Below are 19520 nucleotides of genomic sequence, written 5' to 3'. Positions count from 1 at the left end.
GGATCAACTACAACATCATCGGCAAAATTGCAAACAAGTTGACAATCTGCCCAGATTCACAAAGTAGCAAAAGTAGAGCTCGATTGACTCAAGCTAGGGTACTCCATAAATGCAAACAAAGACATGGATGGATAGAGAACTACAAGATTAACAAAACATCCTTACTGATCATCCTCAAAAGAGGCACGGATCACTAGGAAACAACATGAACATATGGCATCATGAGATAAACAGATCAAGGACTTAGTGGAAATGCTAAGTCCCTGAAAACAGAATTAACAAGTGCACCACTTTGCAAGCTTGTGCTAGTCACCCCACACATCACAAAAATACATGGGTTGTACCTCTGGAAAGATGAAAAAACCCTTAACAAAACATATGTAGAGCATCAGGGCATATCATGCACACATTAATCATGGCAAAAATGACAAAAACCTAAATGGAGTAGCAGATCTGACAATTATCTCAAGTAGCCCTCTTCTAACAGCATTTCGGGAATCAAGATGAACTCAAATGAAAATGATGCAATGGAATGAAATGATGTACTCTCTGAGATGAACATTTTGATATGCTATATGCATGAATCGGAGCTACGGATGCAAAGTTACGAGGCTATGAACATGAGCACTTGGATCTGGAATTTTTGGGACTTAGAAGAAAAAAAAACAACCTCTCCGGGACAGATCTAGGGTTTCGGCGGGCACGCGGCCCGAGGCAAGTCCGGCGAGCTCCCCCGGCTCCGGCGAGCTTGACGGAGCGGCAGGGAGGTGAGGGGGAGGTCGCCCCGGCCTCTCCCGACCGGATCCGGCGGCGGGGAGGCGAGGCGGCGCGGGGAGGCGGTTGGGCGAGGCTCCCGCGGCGGCGGCGAGGTTCCGGTGGCGGCGGCCGGCGACGAGGCGGCGCGCAGGCGGCGGCGTCCGAGGCGGCGAAGGCGGCGTGGGCGAGCGGCGTCGGGGAGGAGAAGGGCGCGGGCGGCGCGGCGTCTGCGGGCCGCGGGGGCCCCGGCTGGGTCGCGCGGGCCTCGGGCGGTGGCGGCTTGCCACGTGGCAGACGGCTAGAGGCCGCGGGCGGCGGCGGACGAAATTTCCGATGTGGCGGACATGTCCGATGCGCGCGAGGTGGATTTTTTAGGGTTTCAGGGGAGAAAGAGATCCGAATTTCGGGGGGGGGGGTCTATTTATAGGCATAGAGGGAGCTAGGAGAGTCCAAATGAGGTGCGGTTTTCGGCCACGCGATCGTGATCGAATGCTCTAGATGATGGAGCAGGTTTAGGTGGGTTTTGGGCCAAATTGGAGGGGTGTTGGGCTGCAACACACACGAGGCCTTTTCGGTCCCTCGGTTAACCGTTGGAGTATCAAAGGAAGTCCAAATGATACGAAACTTGACAGGCGGTCTACCGGTAGTAAACCAAGGCCGCTTGGCAAGTCTCGGTCCAATCCGGAAATGTTTAATCCCCACACACGAAAGAAAGCTAGAAATGACCATCGGAGGAGAACGAAGCGCCGGAATGCAAAACGGACAACGGGGAAAATGCTCGAATGCATGAGACGAACACGTATGCAAATGCAATGCACATGATGACATGATATGAGATGCATGACAACGACAACAACACACGGAGACAAAAACCCGAACCCGAGAAAATAAAATAACTTAACGCCGGAAACGGCAAGAGTTGGAGTACAAATTTGGAAAGTTACATCCGGGGTGTTACAACACTCCACCACTACGAGAGGATCTCGTCCCGAGATCTAGAATGGCACCGGAGGGAAAAACGGAAGAGAAAGAGAGGAGGTAAAACTAAGTTGCTTCTTTGACAAACGAGTGAGACCAAAGAACCTTGAAAAGGTTAAGCCATTTCAAGAAAAAGAATAACGGAGATGACAAATTTGAAAACACTCCGTTAGAAAAGAGGGACAAAGAACATTGCGAAAAACCTTGAGGTTGAAGGGCAAGATGTATATTGAAACCACTCTAGTTAAAACAAGATAGAGAAGGATTAAGAATGATATAATACCACCTCCAAAGATACAGAAGAAAGAATTGCACTCTAGATTACCATATGAAGAAATCTTGAGTTTCTTGGAAAAGAATCTCGATGAACACTTCGAGAATGAATTAAATCATAGATGAACCATCATGTAGAACCTTCATGAAGAACTCCGGTACACAAAAGAATGATCGGACGGAAAGAAAGATGAGAAAAATAAGGTTAAAACCTTGCAATGATTAGATGAAGCTTAGCAACGAGATAAAGAGAAAACTTGGCACTCCGGAAAAGAAAGATGAACAAATGGAAATAAGAATTTGATGAGCCTCCGGAATAAGGAATTAATCACTTGTGTGAAACAAGAGTAAGAATTATGTTATGCGTATCCTTCACCAATTAAATTGATGACCAACAATGGATTTGGCATACTACTTATTCTCGAAGAAAGGATTAGGATATATATGGCGTCATCTTGAGAAGGTCTTCAACGAACCACCGGTAGAATTTGAAAGAACGTGAGTATGATAACGTAAGAAGAGGAATCTTGAATGAAACACCGTAAGACTTAAAAATGAACGAAGAGAAGATAAACAAAACACCGGGAAGAATTAGCAAATGAATGAAGATGCTTGAGAGAATTTAGATATATGAGAACGAAGAGATGACGAGCTGATTAGAGAACACTTGAACGATGCACCGGTAGGATTGGAGAATGATAACTGAAAGCTGAGAATTAATAAATCTTCTGAAATGATGGGCTCCGGAGAAACAAACTAGAAAGACTCCTGAATTACTCCGGCTGGGTGAAAAGAATTCTCATAATCGAAAGCAAATATGAGAGGAAGGCAACAAGCTAGAATCACGAATCTTCACGAGAACGGATATGATTGAAGAGAAAATTATTCCTTGGTCTTTAAATGTTGAGAATGATGACGAAAACACCACCATGAATTATTTAGACACTCCGAAATGACGAATGGAAAGATTGAGCCAACGATGAAAAGAATTTGAAAGATCTTGGAGAAATACATTTGACTGATGATAATTCATCCTTATGTCAAACTTCGAAAGGAATTTGAGAATACCTCCGGGAAAATAAGAAGAGTCAGGTAAGATCCTGGGAAAAGACCCGTGGGTTAGGGCCCACTCAAAAGAAACACCGTAGAACAATTTGAAGGAGAGATTACACCAGTTGAATTAAATGACTTAAATGATATAACATCCTCAAAAGAGTTTGAACGAAAGCAGAGTGGTAACATGAATCTTCGAGATATCTTGAGCACTCCGGAACAAATGAATAACGAGAAGTGAATGAATATGAGGTGCATCGGCATGAGAAGGTATTGAAATGAGGAAAAGGGTAAGATCAACAAAGCTTGACTTGAAACCACCGGAGAAGATAAAAGAAAGAAGAATGATGAACTAGAAGCTCCGTTAGTATCTTCACGAGAATCGCCGGATAAGAACATTGAAGGAAAGGATGGAGAGACTTCACAAGAATAAAAGGATACTTGATTAAGACATCAGATTCCTTGAAGAAAAAGGGTGGGTGGGCGGGAAAAAACAAAGGCAACTTGGAGATGGATGAAACAAACAGCGTTGAGAAGAACTGATACTTGATCTTGCGGATGTTGAAATGATCAGATCCACTTGAAGAGAAACACGCCGGTTGGAAAGAAATGACATGCCAATCTCAATTATCATGAAGGATTAGTATTCACATAGGAATATGAGAACACCGCCTAGGAAAGGTATGGAATCAACATTTGACTTCGAAGCAACTCGAATACCACAACCCAAAACAAAAACAAAAGGTTGGCTTGCAGAATAAGCCGGAACAAACATATGACAGAGATTTCATCCGAAGTTTTCGTGGTGGGGCCTACACGGGCTTGATCGTACAGCACCATCATGTACAAGGCAGTGCACATGACATACGAAGCGTCCCCGAGTCGGCATAGCCAAGGACTCTTTAAGACACAACGAGACCACTGTAAAATCGACCGTGAATAGGCGGACCACTAGACGCCGAACCCCAATTTCATATCATATATCCGTCGGAAAGATATCCTAAGAGCTACTTGAATTCCCACCTATGAAACTCCCTAAATTTTCCGGTTATGCAATCAGGTGTTGGGGATACACGGGAAGCATAATATCTCACCCAAACTAGCAAATCCTACATCAAGCTGTATCCATCCTTCAACACATAACCAAGAAACCTTCGGAAAACATCTACCTCAACCTTCGAAAAGCATCCGTTATACAAGTTATGGCGATACTCCCGAACTCCCGCCCCAGTACTGGGTGGCATCGAGGTTATCTCACCAACGAACTGCATAAAAGAGATTTTCGATGTCGGCGTACTAAACTCAGGTATTCCAGAACTGCAACAATAAAATTATGATGACAACACCTCAGATCTCAACTCCCCGGGACACTTCCACAAATCCCCTGACAGGAGGCACCAAGACAATGTTCTCATCATAAAACCATCGGAACGATTCCAAGATACCCGCGTGATCCTAAATTTTTTTTAGTGAAATTTGAGAAGAGAAGAGTCAAAACTCTACGTCAGGATGCCTTACCAGAGCGATGAGGAGACTGGGAAGTAAAAAGAATCCCTAAACTCTCCGATATATAATTCCTAAATGACTCAAAACATTTTTTCTAGACACAACTCGGCCGCTAAAAACGATCAAGCAATGGGGCTCCTAAGGTCGGGGAAGGCTCTGATTACCAACTTGTAACACCCTCGATGCGACTATAGCTCCCACATGTCGAGGCACGACTTAGAGACATAATCGCATTGAAGGCATATGTCGCAAGTTAGGCAATCTTCACAACATCCCATGTAATATAAATAATAAAGGGGAGATAACATAGTTGGCTTACACTCGCCACGTCAATCAAGAACATAAATAACATTACATCATCCAAACACTCATGGCCCGACTACGGCGCCAAAATAAAAGAGAACCCAACATGCGACACGGTCCCGATCACCCCCAACTAAGCACCACTACTGATCATCAGGAAAGGAAACATAGTAACATTGAGAGTCCTCGTCGAACTCCCACTTGAGCTCAAACGCGTCTCCTGGAGCGGAATCATCAGGCCCTGCATCTGGTGTAATAGTAATCTGTGAGCCACAGGGACTCAGCAATCTCGCACCCTCGCGATCAAGACTATTTAAGATTATAGGTATGGCAAGGTAAATATAAGTGGAGCTGCAGCAAGCGACTAGCAAAATATGGTGGCTAACTTATTCGCAAAAGAGAGCGAGAAGAGGAGGCAAAGCGCGAGCGAGAAACTAGAGAGCAACCTGCGCAAGCATAACTCCAACACCGTGTCCACTTCCCAGACTCCGCCGAGAAGAGGCCATCATGGTAACACACTCACTTGATTCATTTTAATTAAGTTAAGGTTCAAGTTATCTACAACCGGACATTAACAAATTCCCATCTGCCCATAACCACGAGCACGGCTTTCGAAAGTTCAAATCCCTGCAGGGGAGTCCCAACTTAGCCCACGACAAGCTCTCACGGTCAACGAAGGAATAGACCTCCTCCCAAGACGTTCCGATCAGACTCGGTATCTCGGTTCTTCAAGACACTTCGACAGCTTAAAACAAGACCAGCAACACTGCCCGAATGTGCCGACAAATTCTGATAGGAGCTGCACATAACTCGTTCTCAGGGCACACTCAGATAAGCAATCCGTACAACTAAAACTAGCCCTCAAGTTTCCCCGAGGTGGCGCTGCAAGGGGCTCTAGGTTGGACCAACACTCAGAGGAGCACTGGCCCGGGGGGGGGGGAAGAGGCTAGGTGGAAAATGGTAAAACCAAGGTTGGGCATTGCTGGAAAAGCTTTAATCAAGGCGAACTATCAAGGGGTTCCCATTATAACCCAATCGCGTAAGGAACGCAAAATCCGGGAACATAACACCGATATGACGGAAACTAGGGCGGCAAGAGTGGAACAAAACACTAGGCGAGAGGCCGAGCCTTCAACCCTTACCAAGTATATAGATGCATTAAAATAACATGGCAATATAATGATATCCCAACAAGTAAATAAATGACCCAACAAGGAACGGCCTCCAATCTTCACCTGCAACTAGCAACGCTATAAGAGGGGCTGAGCAAAGCGGTAACATAGCCAATCAACGGTTTGCTAGGACAAGGTGGGTTAGAGGTTTGACATGGCAATTTGGGAGGCTTGAAAGCAAGTGGTAGGCATCGTAGCATTGGCATAGCAAAAGAGCGAGCAAACTAGCATAGCAAAGATAGTAGTGATTTCGAGGGTATGATTATCTTGCCTGCACAGTTGTCAGAGTTGACTGGATCCTCGAAAGCAAACTCAACGGGCTCCTCATTAGCGAACTCGTCTCCCGGCTCTAACCAAACAAGACAAACAAGCAACAAGGACACAATCAACCACGTGCAAGGATCAAACAAAATGATGCAATGATGATATGCTATGCGGGATGCGATGCGGGATGCATATGCAAGATATGACAGAGAATGCATGAACCTGGCCTCAACTTGGGAATCCAAGTGTGCCACTGGAAAGATGAGATGAAATCGCTTGAAAACGATATAAAGAACACCGGAATCGGAGTTACGGTTTGGAAATGGGAAGCGATTCAAATAAGACACCGGTCTGCGATTTACAGCAAGTAGCCATCTAAATGCAATGATATGAACATGCTACAGCACCCAAACATGACAACAAAATACATGGCAGGGATGCATTCATGATGCTTAACAAAAGTCTAGCACTGAGCTACGGCCAATTCATCCATTAACAGGTTCAAACAAGCATGGCAAAAAAATGCATATGGCAAACAGATCTCAGACTTAGTGAAATCAACACTTGTCTGGAATTTCAGATCAGATAGCACTCTTCGGAGCAACAAAACTTCATGCTACAGGACCTGAACATGGCAAAGTAAAGCATGGCATGGAGCTAATCAAAGAGCTTAACAAAAGTCCCTTAGTGACCTTGAGCCAAAAGGGATCAGAAAATTCAATTGCAAGCATGTGAACATAGCAAAAACATAATCAGTTTTCACACTTAGTGAAAACTAGAGCATGCTGAAAACAGATATCAAGTAGGCATGTTTACGAGCTCGATGAACTCACTACGGTGCAAGTAGTGAAAAACTAAGCATACACCCATCAAGAACACACAAAATGCAAGCTAGACATGACAAGAACAAAAGCATAGCATGCACGGATCAACTACAACATCATCGGCAAAATTGCAAACAAGTTGACAATCTGCCCAGATTCACAAAGTAGCAAAAGTAGAGCTCGATTGACTCAAGCTAGGGTACTCCATAAATGCAAACAAAGACATGGATGGATAGAGCACTACAAGATTAACAAAACATCCCTACTGATCATCCTCAAAAGAGGCACGGATCACTAGGAAACAACATGAACATATGGCATCATGAGATAAACAGATCAAGGACTTAGTGGAAATGCTAAGTCCCTGAAAACAGAATTAACAAGTGCACCACTTTGCAAGCTTGTGCTAGTCACCCCACACATCACAAAAATACATGGGTTGCACCTCCGGAAAGATGACAAAACCCTTAACAAAACATATGTAGAGCATCAGGGCATATCATGCACACATTAATCATGGCAAAAATGACAAAAACCTAAATGGAGTAGCAGATCTGACAATTATCTCAAGTAGCCCTCTTCTAACAGCATTTCGGGAATCAAGATGAACTCAAATGAAAATGATGCAATGGAATGAAATGATGTACTCTCTGAGATGAACATTTTGATATGCTATATGTATGAATCAGAGCTACGGATGCAAATTTACGAGGCTATGAACATGAGCACTTGGATCTGGAATTTTTGGGACTTAGAAGAAAAAAAACAACCTCTCCGGGATAGATCTAGGGTTTCGGCGGGCATGCGGCCCGAGGCAAGTCCGACGAGCTCCCTCGGCTCCGGCGAGCTTGACGGAGTGGCGGGGAGGCGAGGGGGAGGTCGCCCCGGCCTCTCCTGGCCGGATCCGGCGGCGGGGAGGCGAGGCGGCGCGGGGAGGCGGCTGGGCGAGGCTCCCGCGGCAGCGGCGAGGTTCCGGTGGCGGCGGCCGGCGACGAGGCGGCGCGCAGGCGGCGGCGTCCGAGGCGGCGAAGGCGGCGTGGGCGAGCGGCGTCGGGAAGGAGAAGGCCGCGGGTGGCGCGGCGTCTGCGGGCCGCGGGGGCCCCGGCTGGGCCGCGCGGGCCTCGGGCGATGGCGGCTTGCCACGTGGCAGACGGCTAGAGACCGCGGGCGGCGGGGACGAAATGTCCGGCGCGGCGGACATGTCCGGTGCGCGCGAGGTGGATTCTTTAGGGTTTCGGGGGAGAAAGAGATCCGAATTTCGGGGGGGGGGGGGGTCTATTTATATGCATAGAGGGAGCTAGGAGAGTCCAAATGAGGTGCGGTTTTCGGCCACGCGATCGTGATCGAATGCTCTAGATGATGGAGCAGGATTAGGTGGGTTTTGGGCCAAATTGGAGGGGTGTTGGGCTACAACACACACGAGGCCTTTTTGGTCCCTCGGTTAACCGTTGGAGTATCAAACGAAGTCTAAATGATACGAAACTTGACAGGCGGTCTACCGGTAGTAAACCAAGGCCGCTTGGCAAGTCTCGGTCCAATCCGGAAATGTTTAATCCCCACACACGAAAGAAAGTTAGAAATGACCACCGGAGGAGAACGAAGCGCCGAAATGCAAAACGGACAATGGGGAAAATGCTCGAATGCATGAGACAAACACGTATGCAAATGCAATGCACATGATGAAATGATATGAGATGCATGACAACGACAACAACACACGGAGACAAAAACCCAAACCCGAGAAAATAAAATAACTTAACGCCGGAAACAGCAAGAGTTGGAGTACAAATTGGGAAAGTTACATCCGGGGTGTTACACTTGAACCATAGCTACACCTATCGGGAGCTTGGTCATGTCCGACCATGGTAACGCCATCTGATCAGCTCAAATAAGCCTCTTTTTGCAAACGGTTTTGTCGTTGCCTTTGCTTCACATTTTTCTTTGAAAGATATTTCGTTCTTTTTATTGCGTTTTTTAAACTGACAAAGTTTTAAGCCGGTTCAAACTGTCAATTGACGGAACATGGTCCATTTTAATCCGGAGACTATTTGCTTGGTTGATTTTCTATTACCATCCTATTATGGAATAAACCGGTGTTTATCACAAACCCGGTACGGTTTCATCATAAACCGGTACAATATGAAAGGAGTTATCATTACTCCAAGATTGGGGTTATCACTCTTACTACAAAAAGTTGGTAAACCAACGATGTGATTCAATGTCATAGGTATGATATATTTCATGTTTTTAAGTGCAGCCTTGGTTATAAACCCGGGTTATATGTTGGGCATTATGACCCGTCCGGCGGTAAACCGCCAGGACACTTTAAACTTGTTGTATGCAGAAACAGGTTTGTTAAACCGGCCTGGTTTTTGGACTATAAGTCACCAGTGTATATATATTTGGATTGCGCCATCGGAATTATGCGCTTATAAATCATTGGGTTATATTATTCAAATAGCCAAACTTGAATGAATAAGGTTTTCACCGGATTATATTATCTTGAATAGCCAACATGGCTGGATTTTTATGGTTATTAATAACCGGTATTATTGAGTTTTCAAAGTCGCTATAGCACAATGTCTACTATTTTATCAAAGGATATCATTTATTGTACAATGGAAGGAATAGTCCCGAGTCGCTACAGGCTTACAACCCGGCACTTGGGGGCTACATTATTCAAATCGAGATTACATGCAAGTCTCATGTCGCTGCAAGCATGCATCATGACACTTGGGGGACTAATGCCAAGTCATTTTTAGAAGACCCGACTCATCATATTATAATGAGCCGGCCCTTGGGGGCTACCAATTGCTCCTGTCAACAATTCAAGGTACACAAGTTTTTATCCATTATATTGAAGGGTCCACTCCTCAGTGGGTAAAGCACAAAGCTCTTAACCTTGTGGACCTGGGTTCAAGCCCCATGATGGGAGTTACATCATATGATGTTATTTTCAATGAAGTATATATAAAGTCCCAGCTCAATATTATCTTACTGAACCGGCCCTTGGGGGCTACACTAATTGAAGTTTTTATAAGAAATTACAAGTCCCAGGTTGCTGCAAGCATGACAACCCGGCACTTGGGGGCTACATATATGGAGTATTCAGTTTATATAATTGAGATGAACAAACCGGATTTCTTCAAGGTTGAAACACTTATTGGAGCAAGTCTTAACTTATCACTATGTTCTCCTCTTATGACTTGGGGGCTACAGGTATTATGCATATAAAGGAGGAACATCTTCATTTTATCAGTTTTGAGTAAATCAGGAAGATCAATTACATGACCCGGTGTCGACAACAATTATGACCCGGCGCCATCAGTACTTATAAACTGGCTATTTTGGTAATATTAAACCGGCAAGTTTTACATCTTCAAACCGGTTGAATATCAGATAAGTATTTTCAGACCCATGTTTCTTAAACCGGCGCTTTGGGAGCTGAGTCAAAGGATTTATTCTTCACGATATTTCTTGATGACAAACCAAGGTCGGCAAATTGATTATGAAGCTGGTCTGTTGACCCGGATTTCTCAGAAGGAGGAAATAACAAGGACTTAAGGATGATCAGGTACCGGTTTACAAAAATTCTTAACCCGGAGCATAACCTGTCAAATTTGTTCTTGTGTTTATTTTGCAGCATAAGTTTACCATGAATAAATCCAAGCTAAACTTGGGGGCTAATGTCAGGGATATACCCCGCGGCGTAAACCGGCCGGAAGTTAACCCGGCCAGGACTTGGCGGTTTATCAGAAGACCCCGCTGACACTTGGCGAGTTACTGGCGACCCGCCCTGACCTGGCGGTTTACAAGCAACCCACCTGGTCATTATGACTCACCGGTGATCCGGCGTGTGGGACAGACGGATGACAAGGCCCAAGGCCCAGAAGGCCGGTTCACGTTTAATGGTGGGCCGGTTTAAGAGGAAAGGCATGAGGAACGTTTATCTTACAAGGAGTTAAGACCTGGACTTGTATCCGGTTTGTATTAGAGATAGACTAGTCCTAATCCTAATAGGACTCTACATGTAACCCGCCCCTCCAACATATATAAGGAGGGGCAGGGCTCCCCAAAGGGGAGAGGATACACAAGTTCCACAAGTTGGACAAGTTAGGTTTAGACAATAGCTCTCGAGATAGAGCACACTTGTAACCGTGATCATCATCATCAATATCAATGAAGCAGGGTGTAGGCTTTTACCTCCACCGTGAGGGGCCGAACCTGGGTAAAACATCGTGCCACTCGTCCCGCTCAACCCCTCTCAAGCTACCACATAGATGCGTTGGCCTCGCGACTAAGTCCTGAAACTAAGGACATCTGCCGTGACAATTCCACGACAGTTGGCGCCCACCGTGGGGCCTGCGCACGGTGATGTTGAGTTCTTGGAGGGATCTTTCTCATGGATCGAGAAGTTCGCAATTTTTTCGATGAAGAAGAGCTACAAGAGCTTTGTGATGAACTTCAATATGCAGGGGATGGAAAAGACCATTCCTGAGGTATATTCAATGCTGAAATCAGCGGAGGTGGAAATCAAAAAGGCACATCAAGTGTTGATGGTGAATAAAACCACTAAGTTCAAGAAAGGCAAGGGTAAAAAGAACTTCAAGAAGGACAGCAAGGGAGTTGCCGCGCCCGGTAAGCAAGCTGCCGGGAAGAAGCCAAAGAATGGACCCAAGCCCGAGACTGAGTGTTTTTATTGCAAGGGAAGTGGTCACTGGAAGCGGAACTGCCCCAAATACTTAGCGGATAAGAAGGCCGGCAACACTAAAGGTATATGTGATATACATGTAATTGATGTGTACCTTACCAGTACTCGTAGTAGCTCCTGGGTATTTGATACCCGTGCGGTTGCTCACATTTGTAACTCAAAGCAGGAGCTGCGGAATAAACGGAGACTGGCGAAGGACGAGGTGACGATGCGCGTCGGGAATGGTTCCAAGGTCGATGTGATCGCCGTCGGCACGCTGCCTCTACATTTACCTACGGGATTAGTTTTAAACCTCAACAATTGTTATTTAGTGCCAGCTTTGAGCATGAACATTGTATCAGGATCTCGTTTAATTCGAGATGGCTACTCATTTAAATCCGAAAATAATGGTTGTTCTATTTATATGAGAGATATGTTTTATGGTCATGCTCCGATGGTGAATGGTTTATTCTTAATGAATCTCGAGCGTAATGCTACACATATTCATAGTGTGAATACCAAAAGATGTAAGGTTGATGATGATAGTCCCACATACTTGTGGCACTGCCGCCTTGGTCACATAGGTGTCAAACGCATGAAGAAGCTCCATGCAGATGGACTTTTGGAGTATCTTGATTATGAATCATTTGACACGTGCGAACCATGCCTCATGGGTAAAATGACCAAGACTCCATTCTCAGGAACAATGGAGTGAGCCACCAATTTGTTGGAAATCATACATACTGATGTGTGCGGTCCAATGAGTGTTGAGGCTCGCAGTGGCTATCATTATGTTCTCACCCTCACTGATGACTTGAGTAGATATGGGTATGTCTACTTAATGAAACACAAGTTTGAGACCTTTGAAAAGTTCAAGGAATTTCAGAGTGAGGTTGAAAATCAATGTGACAGGAAAATCAAGTTCTTGCGATCAGATCGTGGAGGAGAATACTTGAGTCACGAATTTGGCACACACTTAAGGAAATGTGGAATAGTTTCACAACTCACGCCGCCTAGAACACCTCAGCGAAATGGTGTGTCCGAATGTCGTAATCGCACTCTATTGGATATGGTGCGATCTATGATGTCTCTTACTGATTTACCACTGTCATTTTGGGGCTATGCTTTAGAGACTGCCGCATTCACTTTAAATAGGGTTCCGTCGAAATCCGTTGAGACGACACCGTATGAATTATGGTTTGGGAAGAAACCTAAGCTGTCGTTTCTAAAACTTTGGGGATGCGATGCTTATGTCAAGAAACTTCAACCTGAAATGCTCGAACCCAAGTCGGAAAAATGCGTCTTCATAGGATACCCTAAAGAAACTGTTGGGTATACCTTCTACCTCAGATCCGAAGGCAAGATCTTTGTTGCCAAGAATGGGTCCTTTCTAGAGAAAGAGTTTCTCTCGAAAGAAATAAGTGGGAGGAAAGTAGAACTTGATGAAATATTACCTCTTGAACCGGTAAGTGGCGCAGCTCAAGAAAATGTTCCTGAGGTGCCTGCACCGACTAGAGAGGAAGTTAATGATGATGATCATGAAACTTCAGATCAAGTTACTACTGAACTTCGTAGGTCCGCAAGGACACGTTCCGCACCAGAGTGGTACGGCAACCCTGTCTTGGAAATCAAGTTGTTAGACAACGGTGAACCTTCGAACTATGAAGAAGCGATGGCGGGCCCGGATTCCGACAAATGGCTGGAGGCCATGAAATCCGAGATAGGATCCATGTATGAAAACGAAGTATGGACTTTGACTGACTTGCCCGATGATCGGCGAGCCATAGAAAATAAATGGATCTTCAAGAAGAAGACAGACGCGGATGGTAATGTGACCATCTATAAAGCTCGGCTTGTCGCTAAGGGTTATCGACATGTTCAAGGGGTTGACTACGATGAGACTTTCTCACCCGTAGCGAAGCTGAAGTCCGTCCGAATCATGTTAGCAATTGCCGCATTCTATGATTATGAGAGATGGCAAATGGACGTTAAAACGGCATTCCTTAATGGTTTCCTTAAGGAAGAATTGTATATGATGCAGCCGGAAGGTTTTGTCGATCCTAAGAATGCTGACAAGGTGTGCAAGCTCCAACACTCGATTTATGGGCTGGTGCAAGCATCTCAGAGTTGGAACATTCGTTTTGATGAGATGATCAAAGCAATTTGGTTTACGCAGACTTATGGAGAAGCCTGCATTTACAAGAAAGTGAGTGGGAGCTCTGTAGCATTTCTCATATTGTATGTGGATGACATACTGTTGATGGGAAATGATATAGAATTCTTGGAAAGCATAAAGGCCTACTTGAACAAGTGTTTTTCAATGAAGGATCTTGGAGAAGCTGCTTATATATTAGGCATCAAGATCTATAGAGATAGATCGAGACGCCTCATTGGTCTTTCATAGAGTACGTACCTTGACAAGATATTGAAGAAGTTCAAAATGGATCAGTCAAAGAAGGGGTTCTTGCATGTATTGCAAGGTACGAGATTGAGCACGGCTCAATGCCCGACCACGGCAGAAGATAGAGAAAAGATGAGTGTTGTCCCCTATGCCTCGAACATAGGGTCTATCATGTATGCTATGCTGTGTACCAGACCTGATGTAAACCTTGCCGTAAGTTTGGTAGGAAGGTACCAAAGTAATCCCGGCATGGAACACTGGACATCGGTCAAGAATATCCTGAAGTACCTGAAAAGGACTAAGGATATGTTTCTCATTTATGGAGGTGACGAAGAGCTCGTCGTAAAGGGTTACGTCGATGCTAGCTTCGACACAGATCTGGATGACTCTAAGTCACAAACCGGATACGTGTATATTTTGAATGGTGGGGCAGTAAGCTGGTGCAGTTGCAAGCAGAGCGTTGTGGCGGGATCTACATGTGAAGCGGAGTACATGGCAGCCTCGGAGGCAGCACAAGAAGCAGTCTGGGTGAAGGAGTTCATTATCGACCTAGGAGTCATACCCAATGTGTCGGGCCCGACGACTCTCTTCTGTGACAACACTGGAGCTATTGCCCTTGCCAAGGAGCCCAGGTTTCACAAGAAGACCAGGCATATCAAGCGCCGCTTCAACTCCATTCGTGAAAGTGTTCAAAATGGAGACATAGAGATTTGTAAAGTACATACAGACCTGAATGTAGCAGATCCGTTGACTAAACCTCTCCCTAGAGCAAAACATGATCAACCCCAGAACTGCATGGGTGTTCGATTCATCACAATGTAACTAGACTATTGACTCTAGTGCAAGTGGGAGACTGTTGGAAATATGCCCTAGAGGCAATAATAAAATGGTTATTATTATATTTCTTTGTTCATGATAATTGTCTATTGTTCATGCTATAATTGTGTTATCCGGAAATCGTAATACATGTGTGAATACATAGACCACAACACGTCCCTAGTGAGCCTCTAGTTGACTAGCTCGTTGATCAACAGATAGTCATGGTTTCCTGATTATGGACATTGGATGTCATTGATAACGGGATTACATCATTAGGAGAATGATGTGATGGACAAGACCCAATCCTAAGCATAGCTCAAAGATCGTGTAGTTCGTTTGCTGTAGCTTTTCTGAATGTCAAGTATCATTTCCTTAGACCATGAGATTGTGCAACTCCCGGATACCGTAGGAGTGCTTTGGGTGTGCCAAACGTCACAACGTAACTGGGTGACTATAAAGGTACACTAGAGGTATCTCCGAAAGTATCTGTTGGGTTGGCACGAATCGAGACTGGGATTTGTCACTCCGTATGACGGAGAGGTATCTCTGGGCCCACTCGGTAATGCATCATCATAATGAGCTCAAAGTGACCAAGTGGTTGATCACGGGATCATGCATTACGGTATGAGTAAAGTGACTTGCCGGTAACGAGAATGAACTAGGTATTGGGATACCGACGATCGAGTCTCGGGCAAGTAACGTACCGATTGACAAAGGGGATTGTATACGAATTGATTGAATCCTCGACATCGTGGTTCATCCGATGAGATCATCGTGGAGCATGTGGGAGCCAACATGGGTATCCAGATCCCGCTGTTGGTTATTGACCGGAGAGGCGTCTCGGTCATGTCTGCATGTCTCCCGTACCCGTAGGGTCTACACACTTAAGGTTCGGTGATGCTAGGGTTGTAGAGATATTAGCATACGGTAACCTGAAAGTTGTTCGGAGTCCCGGATGAGATCCCGGACATCACGAGGAGTTCCGGAATGGTCCGGAGGTGAAGATTTATATATGGGAAGTCAAGTTTCGGCCATCGGGAATGTTTCGGGGGTAATCAGTATTGTACCAGGACCACCGGAAGGGTCCCGGGGGGTCCACCGGGTGGGGCCACCTATCCCGGAGGGTCCCATGGGCTGAAGTGGGAGGGGAACCAGCCCCTAGTGGGCTGGTGCGCCCCCCTTGGGCCTCCCCCTGCGCCTAGGGCTGGAAACCCTAGGGATGGGGGCGCCACCCTTGCCTTGGGGGGCAAGGCACCCCCTTGGCCGCCGCCCCCCTAGGAGATTGGATCTCCTAGGGCCGGCACCCCCCTAGGAACCCTATATATAGTGGGGGGAGGGAGGGCAGCCGCACCCAAGCCCCTGGCCTCTCCCTCTCCCTCCCGTGACAATCCTCCGTCTCCCTGCGGTTGGCGAAGCCCTGCCGAGATCACCGTTGCTTCCACCACCATGTCGTCGTGCTGCTGGATCTTCATCAACCTCTCCTTCCCCCTTGCTGGATCAAGAAGGAGGAGACGTCTTCCAACCGTACGTGTGTTGAACACGGAGGTGCTGTCCATTCAGCACTTGGTCATCGGTGATTTGGATCACGACGAGTACGACTCCATCAACCCTGTTCTCTTGAACGCTTCCGCTCACGATCTACAAGGGTATGTAGATGCACTCCTCTCTCCCTCGTTGCTAGATGACTCCATAGATTGATCTTGGTGATGCGTAGAAAATTTTAAAATTCTGCTACGTTACCAAACAGGCCGGAGTAGTGGAGGAAGACGCCAGCGAGCTCGGGGCGACGAGATCTGGCTGGATCCGGCGCGGCGCGGTGGCGGGGAAGCGCGACGCCGGCGAGGCATGGGTAGCGGTGACCGGCGAGGCGGCGGAGAGGGCGAACGGCGGCGGCGCGGGGGTTAGCCGGGCGGCGGAGGAGGCCTGCGGCGGCGGCGCTCGCCGTCCTCGGGCGCGGGGACGCGCGGGGGAGCGGCCGGGCGGCGAGGGCTCGCGGGCTGCGGCTGCGGCAGGTGGTTCGGTGCCATGTGGTGGCGCGGGGTTGGATGCGGGCGGCGGCGCGGACACGTCCGGCCGTCTTAGACGCGTCCGATGGCGGCGGGGATGGTTAGGGTAGGGTTTTGACCGCGAATTTGGAGAGGGGATCACTTATTTATACATAGGAGGAGTTTGGAGTGTCCAAATGGAGTGCGGTTTTTGGAAACACGGTCGTGATCGAATGGCTGAGAGGATGGAGGGGGTTTGGATGGGTTATTGGGCCACTTTGGATGGGTGTTGGGCTGCAACACACATGAGGCCTTTACGGTTCCCTGGTTAACCGTTGGAGTATCAAACAGACACCAAATGGCACGAAACTTGACAGGCGGTCTACCGGTGGTGTACCAAGGCCGCTTGGCAAATCTCGGTCCATTCCGAGAATGTTTAACACCCGCTCATGAAAAGAGGCAAAAGGGGGCGCCGGAGGACATAGGAGTGTCAGATTGCAAAACGGACAACGGGGAAAATGCTCGGATGCATGAGACGAACACGTATGCAAATGCGATGCACATGATGACATGATATGATATGCATGACATGAACAAAATTCAAAACAAAGACAAGAACCCAACCACGAATCTCATAACTTAGAGCCGAAAATGGCAAGAGCCGGAGTACAAATATGGTAAGTTACATCCGGGGTGTTACAACACTCCACCACTATGAAAGGATCTCGTCCCGAGATCTAGGACTGAAAGAACTCCGGATATTCGGAACGGAGGTGATCCTCGCGTTCCCAGGTGGCTTGTCGGTCGAAATGATGTGACTACTTCACTTTCAGGAATTTGATAGACTTGTTGCGAGTCTTGCGCTCAGTTTCTTCAAGAATAGCAACGGGATGCTCATGGTAAGACATGTCTTCTCGGAGATCAATCTCTTCGAAGTTGATGGTGTGGTCAGGAGTCTTGAAGCACTTGTGAAGCTGAGACACGTGAAACACGTCGTGCACATTTGCAAAGTTGGGCGGAAGCTCAAGTTGATAGGCGAGATCGCCTCTTTTGCCAATGATCTTGAAGGACCCATGTATCTAGGGGCAAGCTTCCCTTTGATACCGAAGTGACGAGTACCTTTCACTGGAGAGACGCGGAGGTAGACATGGTCTCCTATCTCGAAAGCCAATTCATGATGCTTGCTATCATAGTAACTCTTCTGGCGCAATTGCGCGACTTTGAGATTTTCACGGATGACTTTGCACATTTCTTCAGCCTCTGTGATCAAGTCATTGCCAAGAAGTTGGCATTCACCAGTCTCTGACCAGTTAAGAGGAGTACGACACTTTCCGCCATAGAGAATCTCGAATGGGGCCTTGCCCGAACTCGCTTGGAAGCTGTTGTTGTAGGAGAACTCGGCATATGGAAGACAATCTTCGCACTTCATACCGAAAGAAATGACACAAGCCCTGAGCATATCTTCCAGAATTTGATTTACTCGCTCGACTTGTCCACTAGTTTGAGGATGGAAGGCTGTGCTGAAGCGGATGCTGGTGCCCATGGCCTTCTGGAAGGAAATCCAGAACTTAGAAGTAAAGATGCTTCCGTGATCTAAAGATATTAACTGCAGAATGCCATGCAAGGAGACAATCCTGGAGGTATATAGCTCTGCCAACTGAGCTGCTGTGATAGATTCTTTGATAGGAAGAAAATGAGCCACTTTTGTAAGCTTGTCGATGACAACAAAGGTAGCATCATTTCCACGCTTGGACTTGGGAAATCCAGTCACGAAGTCCATCTCAATATGATCAAACTTCCATTCTGGAATGGCAAGAGGTTGGAGGAGACCAGCTGGCCGTTGGTGTTCTGCTTTCACTCTTCTGTAGACATCACATTCATTCACGAACTGAGCAATTTATCGCTTCATCTGAGTCCACCAATACGACTGCTTGAGGTCATGGTACATCTTTGTACTTCCAGGATGAATAGATAGGAGTGAATTGTGAGCCTCGTTCATAATGACTTTACGAAGGTTACTGTCGGTGTCAAAACCGGCGGATCTCGGGTAGGGGGTCCCGAACTGCGCGTCTAAGGCGGATGGTAACAGGAGGCAGGGAATATGATGTTTTACCCAGGTTCGGGCCCTCTTGATGGAGGTAAAACCCTACGTCATGCTTGATTAATATTGATGATATGGGTAGTACAAGAGTAGATCTACCGCGAGGTCAGAGAGGCTAAACCCTAGAAGCTAGCCTATGGTATGATTGTATGTTGTCCTACGGACTAAAAACCTCCGGTTTATATAGACACCAGGGGGGGCTAGGGTTACACAAGGTCAGTTACAAAGGAGGAGATGTACATATCCATGTTGCCTAGCTTGCCTTCCACGCCAAGTAGAGTCCCATCCGGACACGAGATGAAGTCTTCAATCTTGTATCTTCATAGTCTAACAGTCTGGCCAAAGGATATAGTCTGGCTGTCCGGAGACCCCCTAATCCAGGACTCCCTCAGTAG

Source organism: Triticum urartu, chromosome 2A (genome assembly GCF_056163025.1).
Source record: "Triticum urartu cultivar PI428250 chromosome 2A, HENAU_Tu73, whole genome shotgun sequence".
NCBI classification, from domain to species: Eukaryota; Viridiplantae; Streptophyta; class Magnoliopsida; order Poales; family Poaceae; genus Triticum; species Triticum urartu.
The sequence above is the reverse complement of the archived record's forward strand: the minus strand, read 5'-3'. Positions refer to the sequence as shown.